Raw genomic sequence first — 13,115 nt, 5'->3', positions numbered from 1 at the left:
CCTTCTGTTCTGTTTTAGTATTTCTGAAGAGTCTATGTGTCTGCCCTTGGCTGGACAGCTCAGGCAGGTAGGTGCCTGTGTCTGCCTCCCAAGTACTGCTGCTAAAGGTGTAGGCCACCACACTCAGCTCACCACCAGGCTTTTCACACCTGACTTTATATGGGTTCGGGGAATACAAACACGGGTCCTCACACTTATAAGACAGACACATCATTTACTTGCTGAGTCCTCTCCTCACCAAAACTACATCTGCTTAGCAAGCAATGGATGCTTCCCTTCTCCCATCATCGGAAAAACAGTAAACCTAAAACCAACAAGCAAGTCAACCAAATAAAGAGTATAAAACAACAACAAGCAGAAAGAGATGGGCTGAAAAGTGAGAATTCAAAGACTTGCGAGACAATAGGAATCGGTACACGATTTAGGAAGGGGGAAAGCTTTGAGATGTAACATCTGGAAACCTCCACCACCACAACAGCTCAGGGAACCACAAACAAACACAAAAATTTCCCCAGAGAGAGCTTAATTGCACCACTGAAAGTTTGGGAAAGAACACCTTGAAGGTAGCCAGAGAAAATGCATGCTGCACCCAGGAAACCAATGGTAACATCCGAACGAGGGATACCCTCTCTCTAGAATCTCCTGGCATATGCAGACATGGGCACCAGTCAAATGATGAAAGAGGAAACCCAAAACAGCCAGTGTGGTGGTACTGTGTTCCCCAAAATATTGTGTACCCTAATAAACCTATCTGGGGTCAGAGAACAGAAAAGCCACTAAATACTTAGCATAGGCAGTGGTAGCACACGCCTTTAATCCTAGCATTCCAGAGGCAGAAATCCATCTGTTCAAGGATACAGCCAAGCATGGTGACTCACACCTTCAATCCCAGAAAGCAAGCCTTTAATCCCAGGGAGTGGTGGTAGAAAGCAAAAAGGTATATAAGGCATGAGGACCAGAAACTAGAAGCTTTTAGCTGGTTAAGCTTCAGGCTTTCGAGCAGCAGTTCAGCTGATAGCCATTGGGATGAGGACACAGAAGCTTCCAGTCTGAGGAAACAAGACCAGCTGAGAAGTTGGCCAGGTGAGGTTAGCTGTGGCTTTTCTGTCTCTCTGATCTTCCAGTGTTCACCCCAATACCTGGCTCAGGTTTGATTTTATTAATAAGAACTTTTAAGATTCCTGCTACAAGCCAGCCTTTTAGCAAAGAATTCCAGCACCTAGCAAAATCATCACTTCAAAAAGAAGATCCCTGCTATACAAAACACTCGGTCCTACAAGTCTAAGCGGAGAGCACACAAGATGGCCACTCCAACGATCAGCAGGGAAAAACAAGAGTCAGAAATGGGATCTGTATGGCTATGTTAAGAAGAAGTTACTATCTTGGCTTCTATAAAAGATTAGTTAAAAGCAAATTCTATAATGCTACTGATAGACAGAGGTGCAGAATACCTAGAGGTTCTAACTCACGACCATGGGAGGCGAGAGGAACATGAGAACACACCACGGTAAAATGGTCTGCTCCAGGTTTGATATTTATGCCAAGTAGGTTAAGAGAAAGCTACAGCACATACTGTACTCCTTGAATCAAATATCTTCTTTCCTCAAAAAAGCAAAGAAGTATAGCTAGAAAACAAAAGACTTGGTGAGCTAATTAAAAATTAATACAAAAAAGCAAATAAAATCCTCTCCCAAATAAAGCAGAATAGGAGCAATCTAAATATAATCAGATTAATAATGATTTTTAATGTAAATGGTAGGGTGGGAAATGTGGCTGGGTGAACAGAAAACTTACCAGGCATGCAGGAGACCTTGGTCTGATTAGAAGAAAAACGGGGTGGGGGATGGGGGTGAGGGGGTGGGGAAAGAGTAAAACAGTTTTAAATGTAAGTGAGAAGATGGAAAGATGGCTCAGCCACAAAGGGCACACACCACAATTCCAAACATTCACATCGGGCAGCTCACAACTACCTGTGTGACTCCAGCTCCTAGGGGGTCTGATCCCCTTGGCCTCTGCCAGCACTTGCACTCACATCCAGCTTATCTCCCTCTCCACACATACACATAACTAAACATAAAAATAAATATAAATGGTACAGATTCTGATCAAAAAGAAGAAATAGAACCTTTTTCAAGAGGCAAAACACACAAAAAAATCCCTCCCTCTCCATACATACACATAACTAAACATAAAAATAAACATAAATGGTACAAATTCTGATCAAAAGGAAGAAATAGATAGAACCTTTTTCAAAAGGCAACACACACACACACACACAAAATCCATCTGTAATCTATTTTTTAAAGAGGTACTTTAAATACACAAATGAAACAAACTAAAAATACCATAATGGATAAAGAAACACCAGGCTAGAATGGCTTGTACCAAATGAAGTCAACTTCAAAGGGTTTTACTAGAAAGAGAATCTACGGTGATTTTAAAAAGTCAGCCTAGGACAATCTATCAGTGTTAAAAAATACATATCCATCTAATAACAGCTTCAAAATAAGTGGAACAAAAACAAGGGGAGACGCTGGTGTTGGAGATGCTAATACTGTACAATAATAAAAATGGACAGAACCCAGAGCAGATGCGGGAGATCTAAATGACAGCATCAACCTCAAGGCACCAGATAGCATTCAACCAAGAATGAAAGACTCGACAAACTTTCCAAATATACACAAAAAATTTACAAGGGCAGTCCATATACAAGTCCATAAAAACTATCTGAATAGAATGTATGTAAACTTTTGAAAAATGTTTTTCAGCTGCAATGAAATAAAAAAAAAATCTGGAAAAAACTTAGGTATTGATGGGTGATGTTATTCTGTATGCTATGAAAATGTGTTGCTCTGATTGGTTGATAAATAAAGCTGTTTGGCCAATGGTGAAGCAGAATAAGGTTAGGTGGTACATTCTAACTGAAGAGATAGGAGAGAAAAAAAGAGAGCAAAGGAGACTCTGGTAGCCACCACCAGGATATGCAAGATCTAAAGATACCGGTGAGCCACAAGCCACATGGCAAAGTATAGATTTATAGAAATATAAATATTATAGAAATATTAAGTGCTAGATAGCAAGAAGCCTGAGCCATTAGGCCATACAGTTCGTAATTAATACAAGCCTCTGTGTGTTCATTTGGGTCTGAGCAGCTGCAGGAACCACAGGACCATGGGGCCGCAGGAGCTGGGGGACCAGAATAAAGTTCAGCTACAAGGTATCTAAAATTAACTCAAGTCTGAGAGAAAAAAGTACAAGCCAAGTGTGAAGTTTGCTACTGTCCTGGCTACTTGGAAGGCTTAAGTAAACAGTATGGCCTGAGTCCAGTAGTTCAATACTAGCCAAGGAAATATATCAAGATTGTCTAAATAGATTAATCAAAATTTAACTTTAGATGAAGTAAATTCCTTTAAAAACACAACTCAGACCAAAGTTGAAAATCTACACAGCCTTATGTATTTTAAATCAGATCTACAATCACAAAGAAATTCTGGGGTTTCACTTAATGAGTTCTAATAAATATGTATAGGAAAACCAAAGTCAATGTCAACACAACCAATTTCAGAAAAGAAACAGGGAGAGAAGGCCGTCTTTCATGAGGCCAGTGTTCACACTGCTATAAATCAAGGGAAAGACCGTAGGAACCTAAATAACCCCTCAAGACATCAACATCTACCAAAAAGTCCGAACATCCTCGGGTCACTCACATTCAGATCAAAGGATCGTATCTACCTAGAACCACCGCAATAAAATGACATGACCACGGAGTGCAAGAAAGAAAACCTGACAGAAACTCAAATGAGAAGCAGGAGAGAGAGAGAGAGAGAGAGAGACAGACAGACAGACAGACAGACAGACAGACAGACAGACAGACAGACAGAAGTTGTCTCTAGCTGTAAGACTAACAGAGTGCAAGAAAGAAAACCTGACAGAAACTCAAATGAGAAGCAGGAGAGAGGCAGAAGTTGTCTCTAGCTGTAAGACTAACAAAAACTATAAACCCACACATTTATATCCAGCTAAACAGTCACTAGTATTGCAGTCAGTTGACACAATAGCAATAATCCACTACCCATAATCCTCTTGTCCTCTCTAAAACAATTAGAACCTAAGTATGTTCACACATATCTTCTACCTTGAATATTCAAAATAGCACTAACAATAAACAACTCGAATATCCAAAACCGATGAAAACAAAATGTAGGACAAGCAGCCACACACACATACAAAGTACTAAGTAATAAAGAATACAGCACTTAAGTATTTCATAACCTGACTAAACCTTGAAAACATCCTAAAAAAAAGCTGGAGATGAAGTGCTAGATATGGCATGGTTCGAGTATACAGAAATATACCCAAAACAGACAAATCCACAGAGATAAAACACAGACTACCAACGCTGGGGGAAGGATGGGATACGGGGTTCCCTCAGAGTATTGACAATGTCCTAGAATTAGATGGGAGTGATGGTCATAAAATTTCGTGAAATATGACAAAGAATAGGAAAGAAAAAGATGTAGTTCAAGAAGAAAAATTAGCATACATTGAAGAAAAGAGGTAAGAGAACACAATAAACTCAAATATAATGCTGGAAAAATTAATCTAATTCAGCAAAAAGTAATGTACCAAATCAAATGTATCTCTAAAAACAGCACAGATGTAACCCTGAGCCTGGTGAAAACACACTCGGCAGGAGAATCGGGGCAAGGTGATCCTCAGCTACAGAGCTAGTGTGAAATAGCCAGGCTAGATCCTGTCTCACAACACCAAAACTACATAAGGGCTTAACAGGGATCTTCACCTATCAGGGAGAAGCTAGAGATGGAGAGCAATGAACAAGGTTCTTGCCATCCTTTCTCGGAAGATAAGACAGATAAAACTTACTAAATACACACTTAATTGTTGATATGCTGAAAAGAACACAAAAGCCTCGATGAATAGACGTAAAAGAGATGATGCGTACAAATGGTTAAGAATGCTGACATCATCTGAGCTTCGAAAGATCCCTGAATGACCTGATCATCCCCGAGTAAGCAAGCAGAATGTAAAGAAACCAAGGACAACCATAGGCCAGACACAGTTTTACCTTCCAAAGCAAATCTGTATCAAAATACCTTAGACAAAAAAAAGCTGAATAGGTAATGCCAGTCAGTACTAAAAAGTACCAGTGTAGACTACTCACTTTCCATGCACAGGACCCTGGGTCGGGTTCCCAGTATTCTAAGGAAAAAATTAGCCAAAAGAAAGACAGCAAAGAGAAATGGTAATGAAAAACACTAAGAACCATTTCAACGATGATAATAAATATTAAATTCAGAAATAATACTGCATTCGTATGAAATAATTACAGTTCATTTTCAGTAGGAAGTGCACAGAGCTCAGCAAAGAATCACAGATGAGCAGCAGGAGGTGCTGGGCCCCTCTCTTCCTAACTGACAGTGGCTTGTCCAAGAGCTGGGAAGCTGCCTGCAGTCTGTGCCCGTGATCCTCAGCAGGCAATCTCCAGTCCCAGGACTTCCTAAAATAGGCTTTGCATGCTGAACCAATAGAATGGGGGATTTGGAGAGGGGGACTGTGCTAGAAGAGGGCAAAGTTTGTAACTCTCTAGAGTACCAGCCAATGGGAAGAGAGGGCAGGAATTTCTCATAGTTGGGAACTTTAAAACTTACAGTCCGGGCCTAGTGATGCAGCTCAGGAGTTAAGCTGCTCTTGGAGAGGACCTGGGTTCTATCCCCTGCACCCACCCATATGGCGGCTCGCAACTCTCTGTAACCCATAGTTTCAGGGTTTCTGGTTCCTTCTCCTGGTGCCTGTAGGCATAAATATTTTAAAAAAAAATCTTTGGGGAAAAATACTGTCTAACAACCATATGGTACACCGGCCATTTTAAACTCTAGACCAGAGTTCTTTCATGCTAAATAGTAAATACTCAAACTGATTTGCCTTCACCACTCTTGAATTTGTTGTTACAGAGTGAGGGTCGCTTCTTATATTTAAGGTTTTTTGTGTGTTGCTTGCAGTTCTAAACAAAACAGGTAATCAGGCTTCCCTTCCTGCCCATGTCTTTTACTTTGAGATGTGATCACACTGTGCTGCCCAGGCCATTGAATTTCAGGGCTTAACAGATCCTCTGGCATGGGCTTCTCAGGGCGCCGGGATTATAGAGGCATGCATGAGTGCCTAAAGATACTTTAAAAACAAAACAAAGCAAAGCAAAACAAAACAAAACAAAAAACAAAGGAAGGAAAAAATATGAACAGCAGCAAATGTTGCCCAAAGCTAGTTGGCACAGCCACATATACTACATATAGACCATATATTGTATTTTTCCCTTGAAAGGGAATACCATATATCTTCAAGGGAAAAATACAGTAAGTAAATTGGATTAGATCTAAAGCATGGGCTCAATATGCACAACATACACACACAAACACACACACAATGATGGACAAATACATAATCTTGAGAAATTAGCTCACCTGTGTCAGCTCATTAAAAGATTGGGCAAGAGAAAATGAAAGACCCAATCAATATTAGTCAAAGGATGTCAGTCTGATGTGTATATTCTTGTCCTTATGACAAAATATCCAATCAAAGCTACTCTTTACTTGGTCCACAGTTTGAAGGGATACAGTCCATCAGAGGGGAAGCCATGGAGGCAGAAGTGTTGAGGCAACGGGTGCCTGAGTCCAGTCACTCAGTCAAGAAGCACACGGACAGATGAATAAATGCCCGTACTCAGCTGGGGACCTTAGCACATGGAACGGTACTGTCTAGCTAAGGTGGGTCTTATACCTCAGTTAACCTAATCTAGAAACTCCCTTAGACACACCCAGGTAATTGTTTAATGGGGGATTCTAGACCCTGGCCAACTCACAATCCACATCAACTACTACAATCTATGCCTATAAACGCTGAACCCTGATCAAAACAAATGCAAATTCTATTTCCCAAATAAAATGCTTTACATGATCACAAGAAAACTCCATGAATAACTTTTAGGAAAAGATTGTAGCAATGTAAGAATGGCTTCACATCAGAAAACACAGAAGACATTTACTACATTAGAAAACAAAAACGCCCAAGGGCTAAAAGGATCATCTCCAATAAATTTAAAAATATCCAATATAATTCAATAACCATGATTAAACAATTCCAGATTAAAAGAATCTAGATTCCCATAGCTTCCCCTAATATTTGAAGAACCAATCTATGGTGATATTTTATTTGTACTGAAATGTGATTTTATTTGTATGTTAATAAATAAAGTTGCCTGGGGGTCAGAGCTAATAGCAAGCCATAGCAGAAGCCAGGCGGTGGTGGTGCACATGCCCTTAATCCCGATCACATGAAGGCAGATCTGTGTGTGTTTAAGGACACAACCAGCATGGAGACACACGCCTTTAATCTCAATACCAACCTTAGAAGACCTGGGGGTCTGTATAGATAGGCAGTGACGAGGAGGTCATGTGGTTGGGTTTACAACCAATGAGAAGGCAGAACAGGAAGTCAATAAAAGGGTAGGCCTCTTTGCTGAGGGGAAGGGCAGCAGCGGCAGTGAAGGGTAAGAAAGGGTTTTTAGCTCTTAGCTATTGCTCTGACCTCTTGGGCTTTTAACTCTGCAATTGGCTCTGTGTTTCTTATTTAATAAGACTGTTCATCCACACCAGTCCCTTTCAGGATCAGAAACAAAGCAAGAACACTGTTACAGCTCATATTCAATGCTGCTAATACAAAAGAGGTAAGCATCCATAAACAAAAAAGTGTATCTCAACTTTAAGTCAGTCTACATAAAAAAAAAAAAAACAAAAAAAAAAAACCACCTACAGACTTTCCAAGTGACATGGTAATTTGAAAAGCTCACCAGACATAAGACAAGACACAAATACCCTTTCAACATACCAGTAATAGCCAAGTGCTCTTCCATTACCAAGAGCAGTTTCTAAAAATCAGGTTGTACAAAACTTTCAAGAGTTTCAAGATCACAGAGAGAACTCAGAAAGGGAGAAGCAGCCTAAGCATTGGCTCTCCTGTTTCTCAACCTCTTCCACCTTTATGGTCATCTCCCCTGAGCTCTGCACAGTGAGTGTGGCCAGAACACCCCAGGGTATCCCAGTCTCCTCTCCATTTGATCTTACTCTTGTATATCTGACTGTGTCCAAAGTTAGAAAGGATTTCTTTTTTTTTTTTTTTAAAGATTTATTATGTAGACAGGAGAGGGTGCCAGATCTCATTACAGATGGTTGTGAGCCACCATGTGGGTACTGGGAAATGAACTCAGGACCTCTGGAAGAGCAGTCAGTGCTCTCAACCTCTGGGCCATCTCTCTAGCCCCTAGAAAGGATTTCTTAAACAAAATTAAGGAAAAAAAAAAATCAGTGGCCCACATCTTTAATCCTTGCATACAACAAGAGACACACAGGTAGGCCGATCTCTGTGAGTTCAAGGCCAGCCTGGTCTATGTAGTAAGTTCCAGGACAGCCTGATAAAAGTCTACAGTTCACCATGGTAGCACAATTAATCCCAGCATCAGGAGGCAAAGGGGTAAATTTGAGTTTGAGGCCAGCCTGGTTCACATAGCTCAATTCCCAAGCTAGCCAGGGCTGCATTTAAGATGTAACCTACTTCACAGATCCACTCTCCTACGTACACTTACGCAGAGAAATGTGGAATAAAGGCCCCCTGTGGTGTAGTGGCTAGTGTTCAGTCCTGGGAGAGGGGACACGGGAGCTCTCGTCCATCCTTTCTTTTAACAGGCATACAGAGAGCCTTCACCACAAACCACAACTAAGGGGATGAGATTCGATTCTGCATGTCAGGTGAGTGTCAGCTGGTTTACACAGTGACTGGAGACAGACAGATCATACTTCAGAGAGGCTGTGGACAACCAAGCACCTTCTCAGAACATCTCTTCTCCGACATCCACCCACCTGCAGACAGTCTTTTGAACGCCCTCTGTAGTGACCAACCTTCCCACCATAAATGAGAAATGGATTTTGGAAGAAGCAAAGGCAACTAATTAAATGTGTCACGAGTGATGCTGATGATTGTGCAAATCCAAAGTGGTTTTCCCTACAACAGTGACGAGGAAAGTCATCACCAGACCTCAGATGTGTTCTTCTGCATCTCCATGACTGTTCAAGCTCCCTGATTCCCACACACTAAATATATAACCTACAGAACCATTTCACAATGAACAATGCCCCTAGTCTTCCTTATTTTTTTCTTTAAAAATAAAGAAAGAAGGGAAAGGACTAATTTTATGGGCTGCAGAGGGTTCAGTGGTTCACGCATTCGCTACTCTTGCAGAGAACCTGGGTTCAGCTCCTGTCAGACATTTCAGGAGCCTCACAAACACGTTTCAATGGCCTGCCTTCCTCTTCTGGCTGCTACACTCATGTGCACACACAGGCAAAAAGGCACACACATGAAAAAGCAACATCAAACACTTTTTAAAAATTCAAGTATTTATGTGGATGTGTGCATGTATTCTCATGTTTACATGTTCCCATGGCTGCCAGAAGAGGGCACTGGACCCCTGGAAGCTGGAGCTGAAGGCTGTGGTGAGCCACCCCACATGGATGCTAGGAACTGACAGTGGGTTCTCTAAAGAACAGCGTGCGCTCTTGCCGGCTGAGCCACTGCTCCAGCCCCATAAATGAATCTGTGATGTTGGCACTGGACAGTCTTCTGTAAGTTTCCCATAAAGCTCGTTGCTCTAGTTCTTTACAAAACATCTCATAAGGGGCTGGACTAAAGTCTAACAAAACAAGAACAAACACCCCCCAACACACACACACACACACACACACACACACACACACACACACACACACACACACACCAAAAGCACCTCATGGCCTGGAGAAATGACTCAGTGGTTGAAGCGTCACACAAGGGCAAGCATGAGGGCCAGAGTTGAGATCTCTAGAGCCCATAAAGATGGACATGGTGACTCACCAGGAATCCCAACCCTCAGAAGCCAGGGACAGGGAACTAACTGCAGGGTAAGCTGGCGAGCTAGTCTAGGCGCATCACCAAGCTCTGGTTCAACTGAAAGACCATGCCTCAGTGAGTAACGTGGGGTGCAACTGAGGAACTCTGTCCTCCACCACGAGCCTCACCCACCCAAGCACAGCAGAAACCCACATTTACATATAAAAATATCAATGTCATCACACCTGTCAAACCACAGCTTACATTCATTACCTTTGTAGACACTTAAATTTTATTTAAAAGAAACCTGGTGACTCCTCTCAGACAAAATTTTCAATCAACTTGCCTGAACAAATCCAATCTCTGATTTGTGTGTGTGTGTGTGTGTGTTCAATGACGCTTTAGGCATCTTTCTAGACATCTTAAATTTGTCAGTTAAAAACTGTTCTCCAAGATGATTCATTGAGTTCATTTTCCTTACAGATCGCCTTCATCTTATGTAAAGTTTATTAATTTTCTACCTCATCATTAGTCACTCCTTTCTGTCCACATAAAAGATTTCCATGATACAATGCACAGGAAACCTACTGGCTGTCTGTGAAATAACTGGGAATTAGCCAAGCCTTATTTAGCTTCCACAGCGGGGTTAGTCAGGTCTGTTGTGTATTTTACTTAGAGACCCCCAGAGATGGTCACAGTGAAAGAAAAGGAAGATGGGTGTAGTGATTCAGATTCTCATGCCCAACAGGTAAAGGTCCTTGCTGCCAAGCCTGACGACCTGAGTTCAATTTCCAAGACCCACTTGGTAGGAGAGAACCAACCAACCCTCACGTTCTGATCTGCAAGTGCATAGCATGAGTGTGCATGCATTCACATGCATTCTCTCCTCTCTCTCTCTCTCTCTCTCTCTCTCTCTCTCTCTCTCTCTCACACACACACACACACACACACACACACACACACACACTAAACACAAATATTAGGGGATGGTGTAATGGCTCAAAAGTTATGATTACTTTCTACTCTTCTAGAGGACCTGAGATGGGTTCCTGGTACCCACGCCTGGTGGCTCACGACCACTTATAACTCTAGCTCCAGGGAATCTAATGGCCTCTTCTGGCCTCCACGGGCACCTGTGTAGCCAGACACACATGCTCACAACGTAGAATAAATCTTTTTTTCCAAATGACTCTACCTTTTATAAAAGAACTATTACCTGTCAACTTACACTGTGAACAGTTTCGGAAGTTCTTGAGTCTCTAAGGCTCATTCCAAGAAAAACAACCTATTTCTGTCACTGAAGTATGAGCATGCATCTTAGAGGGCAATGGCCTCTCAGACACAACAAAATAAGCTCAACCACAGAGGGGACGTTCCCCTCCTGGTGTCTAGCACTCAGCAGACACTGATGTAAATATGAAGCTATGCTTTTAAGCTAACATTAGCAATTAGGTTAAAAGATTGTTAAGTTATTAGTCTTCACATTAAAAGACTGCATTGTGATCGCCAAGCAGTGGTGGCGCATGCCTTTAACCAACACTTGAAGGCAGGGGAAGACGGATCTCAGTGTGATCTAGAGTAAGTTCCAGGCTACACAGAGAAACCCTGTCTCAAACAAACAAACAAACATCAAAAAAACGAAGCAAAAGAAAGCTTTCATTATGGCAGAGGCAGACAGATTTCTATGAGTTCTAGGCCAGCCAGGGCTACATAATGAGACCCGAAGATTTCATTAGAAGCTGTGAACCTGTAACTTGAGAAGCTAAGAGAGCAGATCATTGAAAACAGTAGTACAAGGACAGCTTGAACAACATAATAAGTCACGGTCTCTTTATTCATTTCATAAAATCAATTGGTTCGGTACGCCTTCCAAGCATCACCTTCAGCAATGTAGGATGCTTACCAAAAGAGTCAACAGCTTCTTGCTATCATATATCCAAAGTAGATAGCTAGGGAGAAACATCAGTCTTCCCCTGTACCTGCTACTCTTCGTAAACACCATGGACGTCCAGACAATGAAGACCTGAATGGAATGAAGCAGAAGGAAGCTGGGGATGTAATTTGGTGAAGCAACACAGCCTGGGGTTGGATCCCCAACACCACACAGGCCTGGTGTGGTGGCACAAACCCATATCCCAGCAATGGGGAGATGGGGGCACGAGAAGCCAAAGTTCAAGGGCATCATAGAGAGCTTTCAAACCAGAAAAATCCTAGACTGGAGAAGTTGAAGTGGGCACAAAGTCCCACCCCTAACCAAGAAGCTCTTTGCACCTGATAGCTAGTAGGGGTAGATGAGACAAGAAAGGGGGTGGAAATGACAGCAGCAGTCTTCACTCCACTCACACCACACCACCACCCCCAGACCAGACAGTGACCCCCTAAGGGTGTACTGCAAAGCTATGGGGCACATACGTAAGAGCCAAGTTAGTTTTGCCACTAATATGCAAATACTTGTAAAATATATTGAAACTTGAGCCCTTTTTAGCTCAAGTTCAGGACTCAAGAGGCTGCTACCTTCAGGGCTTAGAGATGCCAATCACCAGCTACCTTCTCTCTACGAATGACATCAGAGGGCTAGGGATACATTACAGAACTTTGGACAACTCTAGGCTCCATAGTTGATCTTTCAAGGACAGCAGATTCTTAATACACACTGGCCCCCTATAGCTCATGGAGCAGGCAGACCTCTTTTTCTTTAAACAGATCTCCCTATGTAGCACAGTAGAGCCAGAGCCTGCCTCCAGAACTCAGATGCTATGATCACAAGCAGCTAGGGAATTCTAAAAGGATTCTTAGTAATTGCATGGACTTTGGGCTCAATACCCAGAGTTTTCTCTGGGTTTGAGAGGAACGCCCAGAGGGAAATGCTGACCAGAAGCAGAAGGAAGGCTGCCTCCAAGCCAAGTGGGAACATGGATAATGCCTGTTTCCTGGATCATACACCTTCCTAGGTGATGTTTAAGGTTCTCCTTCCCCGAAGAAAGAGCTTCTAGATCAGTGTCTCTCAACCTTCCTAATGCTGCGACCCTTTAATACAGTTCCTCATGTTGTGGTGACCCCCAACCATAAAACTATTTCCCTTGCTACTTCATAACTGTAATTTTGTTGTTAGGAATCGTAATATAAATGTCTGACATGCAGGATATCTGACATGTGATCTCTGCTAAGGTGTCATGACC

At 42.1% G+C, this 13,115-nt stretch overlaps 1 protein-coding gene across 3 annotated transcripts in view; it reads right to left on the bottom strand.

The window, feature by feature from the left end:
• Cdyl (chromodomain Y like) overlaps positions 1-13,115 on the bottom strand; it is a 226,776-nt gene that overhangs the window by 118,809 nt on the left and 94,852 nt on the right. The gene's annotated exons all lie outside the window — the stretch shown is intronic.

The sequence above is a fragment of the Peromyscus maniculatus genome, chromosome 5 (assembly GCF_049852395.1).
Source record: "Peromyscus maniculatus bairdii isolate BWxNUB_F1_BW_parent chromosome 5, HU_Pman_BW_mat_3.1, whole genome shotgun sequence".
NCBI lineage: Eukaryota > Metazoa > Chordata > Mammalia > Rodentia > Cricetidae > Peromyscus > Peromyscus maniculatus.
This window is presented reverse-complemented; position numbering and strand designations above follow the sequence as displayed.